Source organism: Paramacrobiotus metropolitanus, unplaced genomic scaffold, assembly GCF_019649055.1.
Source record: "Paramacrobiotus metropolitanus isolate TYO unplaced genomic scaffold, Prichtersi_v1.0 Parri_scaffold0000071, whole genome shotgun sequence".
NCBI lineage: Eukaryota > Metazoa > Tardigrada > Eutardigrada > Parachela > Macrobiotidae > Paramacrobiotus > Paramacrobiotus metropolitanus.
This window is the reverse complement of record NW_026570291.1, coordinates 303,859-319,531: the sequence shown is the minus strand read 5'-3', so window position 1 is coordinate 319,531 and position 15,673 is coordinate 303,859. Positions and strand designations below refer to the sequence as shown.

The window sequence follows — 15,673 nt, the reverse complement described above, 5'->3', positions numbered from 1 at the left end:
TGAAGTCGTCAGCCGTGACCGAAACCGAGAAAGCGGTGCTGCTGGCTGTCCTTCACCGGGACTGTGGCGCATGGTTAAATGCTCTTCCAGCCCCAAATTAATTTGCGTACATTCCTGCGGGATGAGGAGATTAGGATTGGAGTTTCTCTCCGATCTGGACTCCCTGCGGTCGAAGAACATAACTGCGTGAACTACGAAAGCCGCGTAGAAGTGAATGGCCTCCACGGCTTGTCCTGCTCGAGAAGTAAAGGCAGATGGTCACGCCATGTCGAGCTCAACAACGAAACGAAACGAGCGCTGGAGATTGCGGGTTATCCTTGTCAAGCCGAGCCGCTTGGTCTTTCTGGCAAAAATAATCAGCGGCCGGACGGTATGACCCTAATTCCCGTACGCGACGGAAAAGCAGTTGTATGGGACGCAACATGTTGGGACACTGTGGCCGTGTCTCACGTACACGCTAGTTCAATGAAAGCCGGAAGTGTAGCACAGCTAGCGGAAGACATTAAGCGCCGGAAGTACGATTAAATCGAAGGTTTGGGATATCTCTTTTATCCCCTGGCAGTCGAAACATTTGGGACATTTGGTATATCCTTCGCTGAGTTCATCCGATTCGTCGGCCGGAAGATTCGTGAAGCCACCGGGGAACCTCGATCTACCGCCTTTTTGAGACAGCGACTAAGCCTAGCGGTAGTTAGAAGAAATGCAGCAGCCGTTTTGGGTACAATGAGTTCACGTCCTAAGATCGCGAATGATTCTAACGATTTTGGGTGTTTTTTTAATGTTTAAACGTAGTGCATATAATGCCGCGTATTATATACTTCAAATACGCGGCTTCATATGCACTACGTTTTAAATTTCATCATTTTATTTAATGTAAATATGCGCTGGCGTATTGTTCTGTGCACTGGCTGTTGCCGATTAAAAGTATATACAGGACTTACACGTATTACATATTAACGTACTCACTGATAAAGATACTCATACTTATTGCAGGGCTTATTGGTTTTTGATTTTATTCGGCAATAGCCAATCCAAATGATAATGCGGTTGCGGATATATAGACTATTTAAAATGATTCAAAATTTAAACAGTAACACAGACTGGCATTGCTGGCCCTCCTATGTAGGCGCATTTTTCACACTATAAATTTTACTGGTCTTTTACGGATTTTGGTGTTGTAATGCCTCCTCCGTGTCCATTCATTTCGGCCAGCATACTCATCGGCCCATCATTTCTGCCGCTGTGCAGCATTGCCGCTCTACAGTAGTCTATGCTACTGGCCTATACTACTGCAGAGCGGCAATGTGTGCAGAGTGCAGACTGTAGACTTGGCTACCGAGTTCGATTTTTAACTTATGCAGTTGAGGGCCAAACAATGGACTGCAATCCACAGTGCAGTCCGCACTATGGCTGTATTTCTATTTTTCAGGCTGCATTCTGTACCAAAGATTGCTATTCCATAGACTTTGTAAGCCTTTCTCTCTCAAATCTGTATACGTGCGTACTATCTTCTTGAAAACTGGCTTCTTCGAGAAAGCTACAACCACAGTGCTGCCGAACCGTACAATTACATACGAGTAGACCTTCGAACTGGCGGAAAGCGCCGGAAACCTTATTCTGACTTTCCAATTATTGCGTTTGAAATACTGTAGTAGTGTGGACGTCTGTTTTGCAGCAGTTTTTCTCACTTTTTACCATAAACTGCTCATGTTAAAGTTTGCAAATCTCTCTTCGTTTTTGAAAACTTTTTGAAAACTTGGAAAATCGAGATAATCTACATATTCGCGCTATCGAATGATACATACAGTACATAGCCCTGCAAGTTCGGTTCAAACAACTTTGTTATATCGGTCTGACGGACTACCCTAAATAACAAAGATTAAATTTCCGTTAATTTGAGCGATTATTATATGGAGATGGGAAAACATAAAGTGTTGCACCTACTGGGGCAAGTAGAACAGAATAGGTCCGGATAATCCCGGGAATGGTCACATGGGTTTTTGTAAGGACAGGTGACCTTTCCGCATTCTATCGATGTAAAGCGGCATTGACACAAAACATAATTTAGTTTTCTTAGATGTAGAGGTCCTCCCTTGTGCCAGTAGATACCATACTGGTATACTGGAACGCCAGTCTGCCCGAATTCTGCAATAGGAAATTCTGAAACTGTATTCCATTCCGATATTCAAATCTATACTACTCTAGTGATTTAAGCATCCCAGTAAATAAACCAGCCCGGTAGTAGGTTTAATCGTTTTTTGCGACTAAGTTAGTTTCTCCTTTTTCCACTTTTTTATGGATTCCAACTAGATTCCAGTGATGGGTTACGAAGTTTTTTGGACCCCTTACTTGCTGGGTGCATGGCCGCCTTTTGTATTAAAATTTATAAGCAGTTTCCGTACGAATATTTAAACTGATACGAAGTGACTTCGCTATAGTGTCGTAAGCCAGTAACCGTACAGATACGTACTCGTACATCGGAAGTCCATGTTAGATTAGGTGTAGTTTGTTAATTGCGCTCTGTCTGGAACTCAGTATAAACATTAATTGCGCTCTGTCTGGAACTCAGTGTTAGAAAGCGAATTTCGCGCGGAGCGCGAAAGGTGATGAACAAATTAATGATAAACTCGCAAGAAATTCAAATAAAAATCATAGTAACAGTAGCAATATTGACTATCCGAACTTTCATTTACTTTTTTACTTACTTTCCACTGTTATTCGAAAAACCTTACTGTTACTGTTACTTCATGTCCAAGACGTTACTGGTTACTGAATACTTAATATAAGGCCACTGTTTACTGAGTAACTTTTCCTTGCTTTGGTATCAACGCTTTGGTATCGGTACCAACGCTTTGGTATCCAACGCTTTGGTAACCGTACGTAGTCATACCCAGTAAATATCTATTAAGAGCGGCATCCCGGGCACTTTCCGGATAATTATAACACTGGAGTAGCCTTTCAGCAGCTGCAGACATATCATTTGCGGATTCGTCATTTAAAACGAAGCTGCGCCTGGGCTTTGTCCTGCTTATCCAGCAATCATTTCCCAAAAAGAGGAACGTCATCTGTGCACTATCAACGTTAGCGAAGAAACGTTGCCATTTATATGTCGGTATTGTGTATCCTGCTCCGTAAAACAACAGCTCCACAAATTTCAGCATCTCATTTTCACTTTCTATCAAGACGGCGTTCATTATCTTCGACTGAATACTGAACTTGAAAAATGGAATTTTGTTTAGTCTGCCCCACAGTGATGGCTGTTCAGCAGTCGGTAGGTGCTGCACAATTTGCCACAAATGAACAATTTGGCGTCGATCAGCCGTCTCTCCACCGCTCCCATTCAGCGACACGTAACACATTGCGGTGGTGTTAAGGCAACAGTCACTTAACAATTTGCCGGGACGGAAAATGTACAATTCGTCATCGTGGGCTCGCACAGCGACATGTACAGATTCCGAATGGGGCAGTTTCGCAAGCACATCCGCATAAAGACCACGAAAATTGTCCCAATACGGGTAGTGGTGATGTTCCCATACATGGTGCGCATTAATCCACAACGGCTGAGTTTGACTGCACATGAAATCAATCAGGACTGTATCGCCGTCCATACCCTGAATAAAGGCTAAACCCCACACGTTGTCGCCATGATTAACCAAAACTGTATTTCCTAGATCCATTTGCTTGCGGTTGGATCTTCTTAAAAAAGACATGTTCTTTAACATATGCATGCTGGAACCCATGCCGGTTCGGTTTAGAAATAATGATGCAATACTACCATGAAACTACGTTAGGATTCATAGACTAATATCACATCAAAGAGCAAAATATGTAAACATTCAACAAAACCAACAGCAGCAATTACAAAGAAAGCCAAACGGCCAAAACTTGCCAAACTCTGATGCCATTCCTCGCATCTGATTCTGCATGCACTAAAGACTGAGCAGCGTACAGACCACAAGCTGTGTGTTCCAGACTGTAGTGCAATCATTCAAGAATATTGCTGGAGAAAATGTGGCAGCACTGCACTGGGCATACATTACACAGAGGTTGATGAAAGTGGACCACGGCAGTCCGCAATCGTGTCCTGTCAGTTTGTACTGTAGTTTGTACAGTACAAGCCGGTACAGTACAAGCAGGGAGACAGCCAACGAGAGAGGTCAAAAGAATTTCTATAAGGTATAACAATAACATTGATCGTTTCCAGTTTACTCCTTTTATGCTGACTGTGCTTTTACAAAGACAGTATAATATAGTATATAAAGGGTACTCGTACATATGTAAGGGGAATTTAACTGCTGAGGCCAGCACTCCCTGTACTTGATGCCGTCACCCGCCTGGAGTGTGACGTTACGGCAATACATAAAGCGTATTGATAGCCTATAGCGTAAAAGCGTATAGCGTTTATTAAAGCGTATAGATAGCCTTACTGCATTAGGTTATTACATCTGGGGAAAGCTTGCGCCCGAATCAGGGGAACAGTTATGTGGCATAGTGCAGTGTTCTGACCTCTGTGACCTGTGTGTCCAGCATAGCAACTGCCGTAGCACTATGCCCGAATTTTCATGTCATTGGTATTTAGTTGGTTGTTTGCGCCCTCTGTGGCTGTTCATAGTGAATATGTACGAGATTTGTTTTATGCCGTATCAGCTTGGCCGTATTATGCCGCCACCTCAAGTCGTGACAAGAGTTACTACTATGCAGCGCTCAGCAGTGATTACTCATTTAATTACTTACTTTAATTACTATAATTATTATAATCCATTTAATTACTTACTACGCTTTTGTAACAAAGAAATTCGAGTACTACAGATACACAACCAAAATGCGCGAATTAACTTTCCGTAATACGTACAACCTCGCACAGTCCCTACTGCCATCGATGATAAAAATGGCGTTGCAAAGGTTATCCTTTGTTGTTAGTTTTTGAATACATAAAACTTTTTGTCACATCTTGGCACAGGTCTTCATCGTGCCTTCGGGCCGGATAGAAATTAAAAACTAATAATGATAATAAGGAAATACTCGTAGTACCACATGAATGCATCCTCTACAGGTCAACACAACCAAACCATGCGGGGTGCTACGAGCTAATATGGCGCGTAGCCACTACACTACATTTACAACAAAATAAAATACTTATGTAAAGCCCCAGAGCTTTCGACTCCTTTCGACAGAGAGTTATTCCACATGTGCTCGGTGTGCCGGGTTTTTAAACCGAAGAGTAATAAGATTACGTGAAAGAAAGTCTCCGCACTCCGCAGTACAGTAAAACGCATTTCTTACTTTCTGAAAGCATAGCGAAGCATTGGTTCGGAGGCAATCTGGTTTGTACGAGTACTTTGTTGTCAATCCAAATCTGAATAGGAAAGGCGCCGATGTCCAAACAAAAGGTCTGAGCGGTTGTTTATTGCTTCGGTCATTTTCTCTTTTTTAGCTTCCGTGACATCTTACGCTTTCCTGTGCATGTTAATGTAAATGTCCGGTAGCGCACAAAACTCCGTTGTATTCTTCTTCTATTTGGATTGGTAGCACACATACAACATGGAAATACAGACAATACGTCGCAGTCCGTCACCAGAACAACGGCGCTGACTTATGTGAAGAATCAGCCACTGAAATCAATAAATAAGTACGACTACGTAAGCTAACCGTAAGGTGTTTTGTATTATACTAGAACTGATACCACACATAGCACACGGCACAGCCATCTGGTTAAGGTTACTCCTATTTCGGCTTTTACCGTTCGCGAATGTAAAGATCCTGCAAGCAATATCGACTCAAAACTTAATGTTAACCATTCCAAAGTGTTTATTGCATAACCATACTGGCATCCACGGATGCCGGGTGCACAGCACATCATGGTCAATACAAACAGACAAACAGGCCAAAGGTCATCCTCCAAACCCCCAAACGCTAGCTATACTTTGTCGAGCCCACAGCTGATTGCATGGCTTCGCAAAATCCTCGTCGTAGGTCCTCGGTGCGAGATACGTATTCCTGGAAACAGTCGCTCCGCCAGTTGCCTTGCGCTATGATGAAGTCTTCGCCAAGTCCAGATGCGGAAGCAAACGTGGTTCCTCCCCGTCGTAGAGAATGTGTCGACCAGTTAAGTGGTTCATAGCCGTTGTGTTCCATTATTGTTTTTAATGATTGGTTGAAAACTGCAGCTTTTAGCGGTTTTATGGTGTTAGCGGTTCGGTAGAAGAATAGCGGGTCGGTAGCCGAACCAACGGCATGCGCCCTGACGGTGTCACCTTAGTACCATGGGAACGAGGTAAAATGTTAACATGGGATGTGACTTGTGTGTGCACGATGGCCCCCTCTCATATCGCAGCAACATCCACCCAAGCTGGCGCAGCAGCGGCACAGGCCGAACGGAAGAAAACCGCGAAATACCAGAACATCACCGAGGACTACCTGTTCCGTGCAGTGGGCGTGGAACAGTAGGACCACTCGGACCGTAAGCCTCTCGGCTGATCAGTGAATTGGGCAAGATGATATGGCAGGAAACAGGCGAGATACATGCAACTGAGTATCTGCGCCAGAGGTTCAGCATCGAAGTCCAGTGTGGAAACGCTGCATCCATCCTGGGAACGGCACCAGCCTCGGCCGTTCCCAGGCGCCCGAATCACTGTGATTCTCAGTGATTCGGGCGCCTGTTTCCGCTGTCTGTTGATGCTGTGTGATGCTTCAGTTTTGATTTGTTTAATCGATAGCGGTAGTATCTAACAATAAAACACGTAAGCATTAAAATAAATTTCAAGTGTTTTGCATTTAAAGTCATGGAAAATTCATCCCTTGTTACCAGCATCATAGGTTCAGTAGCATTTACAATGATCTATTCACCGCCAGATAGAGCACACTCCAACTGTTGTGACTGTTAGTTTAGAGAAATAGAGGTACATAGTACTACATACTCTTAATTTGATGGTTCGGTGGTTCGACTTTTTTAATGGCTCAAGACGGCCCTATAGTCAACCTTTTTCTGAGACGAAGAAAAGTTTTCCGAGGGCCCGGCGTCGACGGAGTTTCCGTGGTCACAGAATTCCGACGACGCTGTCACTCACAAGAGTCACACTGACCGTCCCGTCGTGGTGTTCGAAATGTGTACTCCTTACAGTTGTCCGTATTCTGGCAAAATTAGTGACGCCCTTTTGACAAGAATGGTCAGCATAAAACTGAGCCTTTCTGTTGTCTGGACGCTTATATCTATATGTTTGCTTACATGTGAATCATGTACAGATAGTCAGATACTGTCTGTACATTGCATATTGTCACATAATGAAACGATCAACCCTGCAACATGTACGCTGCGCTTCACAAATTTACTTTTGGCTTCAAGCATTAATTTAGTGATTTATCGGTACAGCATTATAAAATGCCTCCGATAAAAAAGCGCCCGTGTTTTATGAGTAAGCGCAAAAGGTCAGCTCTTGTGGCTTTGTGCTTACTTCTGGGGTCATTACGACAAAGTAATTCCAGCAAGTTATTAATTTTGTTGAGCGGTCGTGCTACATGCGAATGCGATATACCAGCCGCAATCGTAAAAAAACGGGAGAATTTTATACACTTGTGAGTGAAATGCGCTAGTACGAGCCACAGCGGCATTGCAAACATTTTCGGATGTCCAGTGGTACTTTTGATCGATTGGTTGGCCATGATAACGCCGAACTGTTGCACGTTATGTATACATACTCTGTACATATGTACATCTTGTAGACACACGTTTTTATTCTTGAAGTATGTAATGTACCGATTAATTATTACTCCAGTCCTCTTATAATGGTACAATCCCTTTTGTAAAAGGCACACTGACTACTAAATTACATTCGTACGTATAATTTCCCATTTGACAGCCACTTCACATTCAATAATTTAATTAAGTACTAAAAATATTCAAACCCTTTTCTGGAACAATCATGTCGCGAGCTAAAAAGGTTGAGTTGACCGCACAACCTGACGAGACCACAACCGCAGCCGAGACCTCAACGGAAGTCGAAATTGGGACCTTAAGCGACACAGAAATTCGAACGTTAATTGATGGAGTGCACCACCGAAAAATTTTGTGGGAGAAGGGAAGTGGTCTCAACAAACGGGCAGATCTGAAACTGTTGAAATTGAGGAAGTTGTTGACTATGTCAACGCATTTGCCAAAGACGCAAAGCCGGCGAAGAATGTCGAAAAATGTAAGAAATGGGAGCTTCTTGTTGGATACATCATACCATCGCACGCTTATCCGGAAGGGCAGAACCGGGGATGGTGTTATCATCCTGACGAGCTGGGCCTGGAGCCAGTCGATGTCCTTTGTGGCCAGCACATATAAAACTCGTGCCGGTAAAGGGAACTGCACACTCGCGGCTGAACAAGCCAGGATCGACAAACCGGCCGACAGCGCCAGCCATGACCTGGATGAAGCACCTGAACAGCCCGCAAAAGAAAGCCGCCCTGCGCCGATATACTCGTATATCTGCGCCATCCATTCCGTCATCTGCTTCCGGACACTTCAAACGTCCCATGGTCGTTATCGATTTGATAAGAAGTTATGATTTCTGTATAAGTCAAATTATGAATATAAGTGAGCCTTATATAATTTGTAGCAGCAGTCGGAGTGAGTGAATCAGCAGGGCGCAGGCAGACTGTCGCGAACGCACTGCTTGCCTGGCCTGAGTGGCCTCTATATGTATTTATGCCGATTATTGCCACACTTCTATTACTTTACTCGACTCAGATGTTTTTTTTAATCTCAAAAAACAAATCGCTGATTCAGAATCAGCGTAAAATCTTACTTTGACTTTCTGACTGGGAAAAGTTTGTTGCCTTGTGGATCTTCCGTAAATCACTGCCATACGTTTACAACTTGATGGCCGTTTCGGCCATTGTATTTCTTGTCTTTCGGGAAATTTTAATATTAACGAGGTGTGACGAAAAAAAAGTACTTACTGAATTTTTTAACATTGAGTTGCATCAACAGGTTTGTCCCTTACACACCTTGCCGTATTTAATTATGTAGTTTTGTATGTACGTACATAAGTACTGTACCCTCGTGCACTGACCAGTGAGCGCTCGCCATGATTTATTAATACTAGTTATTACGGGATACAGTACAAGAATGATCGTTTTGGTGCACGGGCAACTTCCGGATGTACAGCGTCCGTGTCGAAAATCTGTGCAGTACCACTAACCAGTAAAGCGTAATAAAAATACTGTACTTAATTACAGTACTTACTCAGTCAATACTGTAGCATCGCGTAACTAGTGCGTAGTCCGGACATTAATGCTGCGCTTTGCTTCTACTAACCATAAGAACTCCGCTTGCTACTCGTACTTCACCAAAGTTCGCCCATAGTTTGAATTAATACTAAGTCTTCACCGTCACCGTGTATTAAGTACTGCACCACAGTTAAAGTCGTACCAGTGCGCCGACACCTCTTGTTGAAATACTACTGTATACTGCTCCTGGTACATCCGTCCAGGGATGCTGCTAGCCAGAGGCCAAAGAACATTTGTCGGATATCGTCTTTGCTATCAGTCATTTTCCAATTTTTAACAACGGTTTTGCATTTTGTACACACCAGCGTCATCTTGGCACGGCTTCGATGAATTTTGTATGTTTGCGTGCCGATAATCTTATTCTTCCACTGCTACCGTATTTTTTTGTGGATTGTACCGTTATCATGCGCATCTACGTGGGCAACCTACCGAACGGGTATCGGCTGTCGGAGTTGATTGAGCTCTTTGAGCATTACGGGTGTGTATCGCGGGCGACGGCCATTCGGGATTTTGCCTTCCTGGCCATCTACGACCTCGACTCGGCGCTGAATGCCATCAACGGCCTGAATAACTGCCGTTTTGGAATAACTGCCGGCCTGAATAACTGCCGACATTATTGTGGAGCCAGCGCGTTTCATCCGCAATCGTATCCGTGGCTATCGGGGGAACGGTGGACGCTGTTATGCTAATCAGGGCGCAGGCGGTAATGAAGCACAGGATGCCTATTATGGGCAACAGGGAGACGCGGGCTCCGCCGCTAATGAGCTTGAACACCAGCCAGCGCAGGGTGCTGTGAGTTACCAAAGGGACAATCGGAACGGTAAGACGTCTGTAGTCATTTTCCAGGCTTTCTTTGAAGTTTTCTAAGGCGGAAGAGCTTGTGCACTCGCTCGACGAAGTGATGCAATGACACGTCATGAATGTAGTCGATGGTAGCTGCTCGGTGGTATCGTGCTGTGCTTTTGGGCAGATAAGATCATAAGAGTCTTCGGTCAAGACGGACATTTAGTTTACTTATTTATGACTAATTTTCTGTTTAATGTATTAGATATTCGTACCTGTACCGTACCAGAAAAATATTTAAATTTTTTTTTAAATTAAGAAACATTGCTATGCAGTTGTTGCATAGTTAAAATAGGTTATTAGACTATTATTAAACTCGAATTTAAAAATTAGTATTGATTCATTATGCTTGTAGCAAGTAAGAATGCTGTAATGAAATTGTTATACATCGAAGTAGCTGGCAATAAGTGATCATTATTGTAATTATACATTCTGTACGAGTATCAATTACCGCATTTTTTGTATGAGTATTTGTACCAGTAAATTTTTATTTATTGCATTTTTCTAATTCTGACCAAACAAGTTCTCTCATAGTTAACTACAATCCCAACTATAACAATAACCAGCAATACGACGAATCCCAAGCCCCGGCCAACCAGCAAGCCCCCGCCCGAGGCCGTGGACACGGACGTGGTCGCGGTCAGACGTTTCGCCGCAGCAGCCGCAACTACAATCAACCGGCGACGGCAGCGGCCAACACCCATTCCCAAGACCCTTCCCAGGCTCCAGCCGCCACCACCGCCGAACCAACCAACTAGGACTCTCAAGCCGTCCCTGTAGATGGGACGCCGACCGGTCGAGGACGGGGCCGTGGCCGAGGTGGACGACGGGGTGGACGCGGACGTCGTGGATGCGGTGGACATTTGGATGAGCGCCGCGAAAGCACCGCCAACCAGTCGGATCCCCCCGGGAATGGCAGTACGGAGCCGGCCGCTACGGGAGCAGCGGGAGGAAGTGCCCAGCGATCGGCGGATGTAGCAGCGAGTATCGGTGGCGCCGGGGATGGCGTGAAGCAGACGGCGACGGCGTTGAATGTCGTCGGGAAGGCGGTGACACCGGTTGAAACGGCTGGTCCGAGTGCCGGCGATGGCATTATTTTAATTTATTTTGCCTCTTGGGCCATCAACAGCGGCCACTTCATGCGATCCCATCCATTCCGGCTCATGGCTAAGGTTGCCGTCTATCACTCCAGTGCTGCCCTCGGTCTGACTGTGGTTACTGTCCTCGAGGGTCTGCCGGCCGTCATTACCACCTGTCTGGCGCTGCGCACACACCGTTTGGCCAAGAAGAACGCCATTGTCCGCTCGCTGCCGTCCGTGGAGACGCTGGGCTGCACGTCCGTCATCTGCTCGGATAAGACTGTCAACCTGTCCACCAACCAGATGTCCGACAGCCGGATCTTCTTCATTGAACAGCGCGAAGGCGGGAGCGTGTGGAAGAAGGATTATACGCTGGAGTTCTCGCGCGACCACCAGTCCATGAGCTGTTACTGCTCGCTCACCAAGGGAAGTGAATTCCCCGGTGGAGGTGGCGCTAAGATATTCTGCAAGGTGAAAACGACTTTCTTGGTTCATTTTATTGGTTTTACCTTATTTAATTTTATATTTTTATATAATTATTTTATTTTGTTTACAGGCTCCGGAAGGTGTCCTGGATCGATTCACACTCGTCCGTGTTGGTAAAACCAAGATCCCCCTGACTCCGCAGCTGAACGCCAAGATCTTCGAGAAGACCCGCGAATACGGTCCCGGGCGCGATACGCTGTGTTGTTTAGCCCTGGCCACCGTGGATAAGCCCATGAATCCCAGCCAGATGAACCTCTTCTACAAGTACGAGACCAACATGACGCTGGTCAGTGTGGTGGGCATGTTGGATCCGCCCCGCAAGGTAGTCTTCGATGCCATCCAGAAGTGCCGTGGTGCCGGTATTCGTGTGATTGCCATTACGGGTGATAACAAGGGAACGGCTGAGACTATCTGCCGAAGTGTATGTTATTTGATTAATGTTTTTTTTTCTGTGAAATTACCCGCACTACTTCCGCCCGCTTCGCGCCGTTTACAATATAACACTTGTGTAATTTCCAATCTTATAATATATTTAATTCTGAAATTAATGGTTTAACAGACGCATCATTTGGCCTCTGCAAACGAACCCGAATACTTCCGTGGAATGGACTGTGACGTGTCTGAGGATCCTCGCCGGATGACGATGGCTTTGTCCGTGCTGGTCAGCATTGAAACGTTGAACGCTATGAACGGGTCGGTGCGATTGTGACGTGTGATGTTAATATTTACCGGAAATGGGAATTTTGAATTAATCTTGATTGTATATTCTCCAGTCTGTCGGGAAATCAGTCTTTGATGACAATACCACCGTGGACCAATCCGTGGTTGATCGGGGCAACGGGATTATCCATGACTCTGCATTTCGTTATTCTTTACATTGACGTCTTGGCGGTAAGAACACACTCACGAAATTCAAGTTGCTAAACTAGAATGGGAATAAAATTTTGTTTTATTGCAAATTACCCGAAAAGGGACTTTTGAACATCGGATGAGATCGTATAAAAAATTACAGAAATATTCCGTAAACTAATACTGAAAATAAGAGAATGGGTTGATGGTAAAAGCAACAATTTGTGATTATAATTTGATGCAACTTGACCGAATAATAAAATAATTATACAGTACTGTATAATATTAGTTTTACGTATTAATTTCACGACGTATTTCTAAATAATTGCAGAACGTGTTCCAGGCGTGCCCACTGACCATTATGGAATGGATAGCCGTGATAAAAACCTCCATCCCGCCGGTTCTGCTGGATGAGACGCTGAAGTTTGTAGCGCGGAAGATCGGCGAGGGTAAGAATCCCTATTTGGAAGCCCATTCCTCTCCAACATCTTCCATCGTGAAGGCTATGATTAATGAGGATTCCGGAAATAATGCGCTGCCGGTGTCGTCTAGCTCACAGTCAAATGGAAGAGAGAAGCGCAAGTATGAAGATCATGAGGAAGATCAAGAAGCGGCCGGAAACGATGGCCAGGACTCCCATTCTGCCTCCCAGAGCAGCAGCCAGCGTACCGCGGAAAGAAACTTTGCCTTGATTTCGTTTGATTTTGATGGTAATTGCAGATGGTTTATGCGGTCGTACTATTTATTAATTATTCATAGCGCTGTCTGCTGATTTAGTACTGTAACCGCTAGATGAACTTGCACTACTGTAAGATCCGGCTGCTTCCTAAAGATATATAGACCATCAAGTATATAATTGATTAATTGTAAGTACTGTACACATTGCTATGTACATAATAGTTGACTGCATTTACGTTTAATTGCAGAAACGATTTTAGTTCCTACGCTGTATCATGAAGAGGAGCATACGACCGTTAGCCAATTTTTACGATTGCTAAGATATGATAAAATCAACGCAAATGGTCTGGCGGGCAAAACAGAGGAAGAAATAAACGGATTCTTCGAAGGAAGACCATTCTTCATTAAGGAACCGCACAATATCTGCATTGTTCTTCGCGAAGAATGGAAAAATCAGTTCCGTCACGAGTTTTTGCAAGGATTTATGTAAGCATCCTAATCAATTTAACCATTTGTATTTGAATTGCATCGACATCGGCCAGCACGCAAAGCTATTCGCCAGCGCGGATTTACACTAATTAAAAACAATAAATTTTACACATTGAAAAAAAACATCCAAATCGGAAACAGGGCGGAATTACTTAAATTAGTTTTTTTCAAAAAGGTGTTCTTTGAAATTACCTTTATTGGTTTACTTTTTATTGTGTGAATCAGTGAATGGGTTATTGCTACCAGTGTTAGCCCGTTTTTTTACGCAGTACCGGAGCCGACAACGAAAACGGCTCCGATTACGGGTTAAAACGTGCCGCTATACTAACTATATATTGCAATGACAACTTCTAAGCTGTCCCTAGTGGAGTGGGTTACACACCCGTACCACGGTCGGAAGTGCTGGTGGTGTTAACGAATTACTTTAAAATCACTTATGTAATTAAGTCTTAACGAAAGCCCGCAACGGAACACATTGTCAACGCGTACGCACACATTTTTAATCAGCTGAAAATCATTGGGGAAGAGCAAGGGCAAGGACAACAGCAAGAATGATTTTAGATAAGTTAGACACTTCCCAAAACCAGTGTAGAAATTCATGAGAAAAGGGAACATTTGTACAAGTACCCATTCAGATGTTTCCGCTTCAACTATCTGTAGCAGCAATGAAATCCTCATCATCATTACTGTAACACTGCCGATCTTATTTGTACGGCTACAATATAATGGTAAGTGTAAGACAGACGGGCCGGGCTGTAACGGGAAACGGGTTCTGTTTTGTCTGGTTTACGGGACGGGAACGGGCCGGGAGATGAATTTTTAAAACGGGATAACACTGATTGCTACATTAAATATTTTTTTGCGTTTAATTCACATACTTCTACTATTCGTGACATTTGTATGCAGTAACTGAATTCACGCGGCGGCTATTATCAGTCATAACCACGCAGCTGCAGCAATTACCGAGTTATGAGTTTACACTTTATCTGCGCGCAGAACCAGTTCTCCAAATTTGTTGATTTGCAGGTCAGAATCTCCTCGCGGGGTGACCCTGGAATATTTTGAGTATGAGCCACATAAACCAGAATATCCAGCAATTCGTTCCTATTCCGGATTGGGAGGCTGATTAAACTGATGAAATGAACCGGTTCAACTCGTCAGTTCAAACCTCCGGCCAGTTGCTCCAGTAGGGGCGTTCCCATCAGTTTCAGTTTAAGTATACCGCTTGCTTAATAAACTTGTAGAATGTTGAACATGGTTTCTCTTCTTTTGTGCTGTTTTCCTTGCGCTTCTCGAATGTTGTCAGTCCGTTGTGTATCCGATAACCCGTATCTGTGTGTTCTCTATCCCGTTCCGTCGATAATATTTTTCCTCTGATCTTTTTATTAATCGCTGACGATAAGAGTTTCTAGTTTTCGTATACATCGATTAAAGTGTTATTTTTTTAGTTTTATTAGACTGTCCTCCCAGATCCATGTGCGTCGGAAGGGTGTGCGCAGCTGATGTTTGAATACAACGCCAACTTCTGAGTTAACAAAAATAACTGACAACCAAGAATCGAAGTAGCTTTATTAGCGCGTTATATGTAATTCGATTACTACATAGTACATTGTGTACACAGTAAAAATTACAGTACATGTATTGTATAAGTTTTCCTTTCGAAGCAGAGGAAAGTCATCTTCAGCTTAATACAGCATTATTTTGTTAATTTTTGTAATGTAAATTGTTGTTTAGTAATTTAGTATAGTATTGCAATTCCTGCAGTCTACCTACAATCTGGGGCGAGATACATATCTCTATCACCAAGTATTACAGCATTTACCACTGCACAGTGGTGTGCATTCATTAGTCCGCTGCATTAAAACAGGATAAAGTGACTGGATTCAGTAGGTGTGGAACAAGTATAATCGACTGTACAGTACCCGGGCGGGATCGCGTCGGTACGTTCCCGCCGGGTTTGTTGATGCAGAGCAGGAGAA

At 44.0% G+C, this 15,673-nt stretch overlaps 1 pseudogene; it reads left to right on the top strand.

Annotated features, from left to right (window-relative positions):
• The first annotated feature begins 10,458 nt into the window (after positions 1–10,458).
• On the top strand, positions 10,459–13,312 carry LOC129594761 (calcium-transporting ATPase sarcoplasmic/endoplasmic reticulum type-like; annotated as a pseudogene).
• The last annotated feature ends 2,361 nt before the right edge of the window (positions 13,313–15,673 follow it).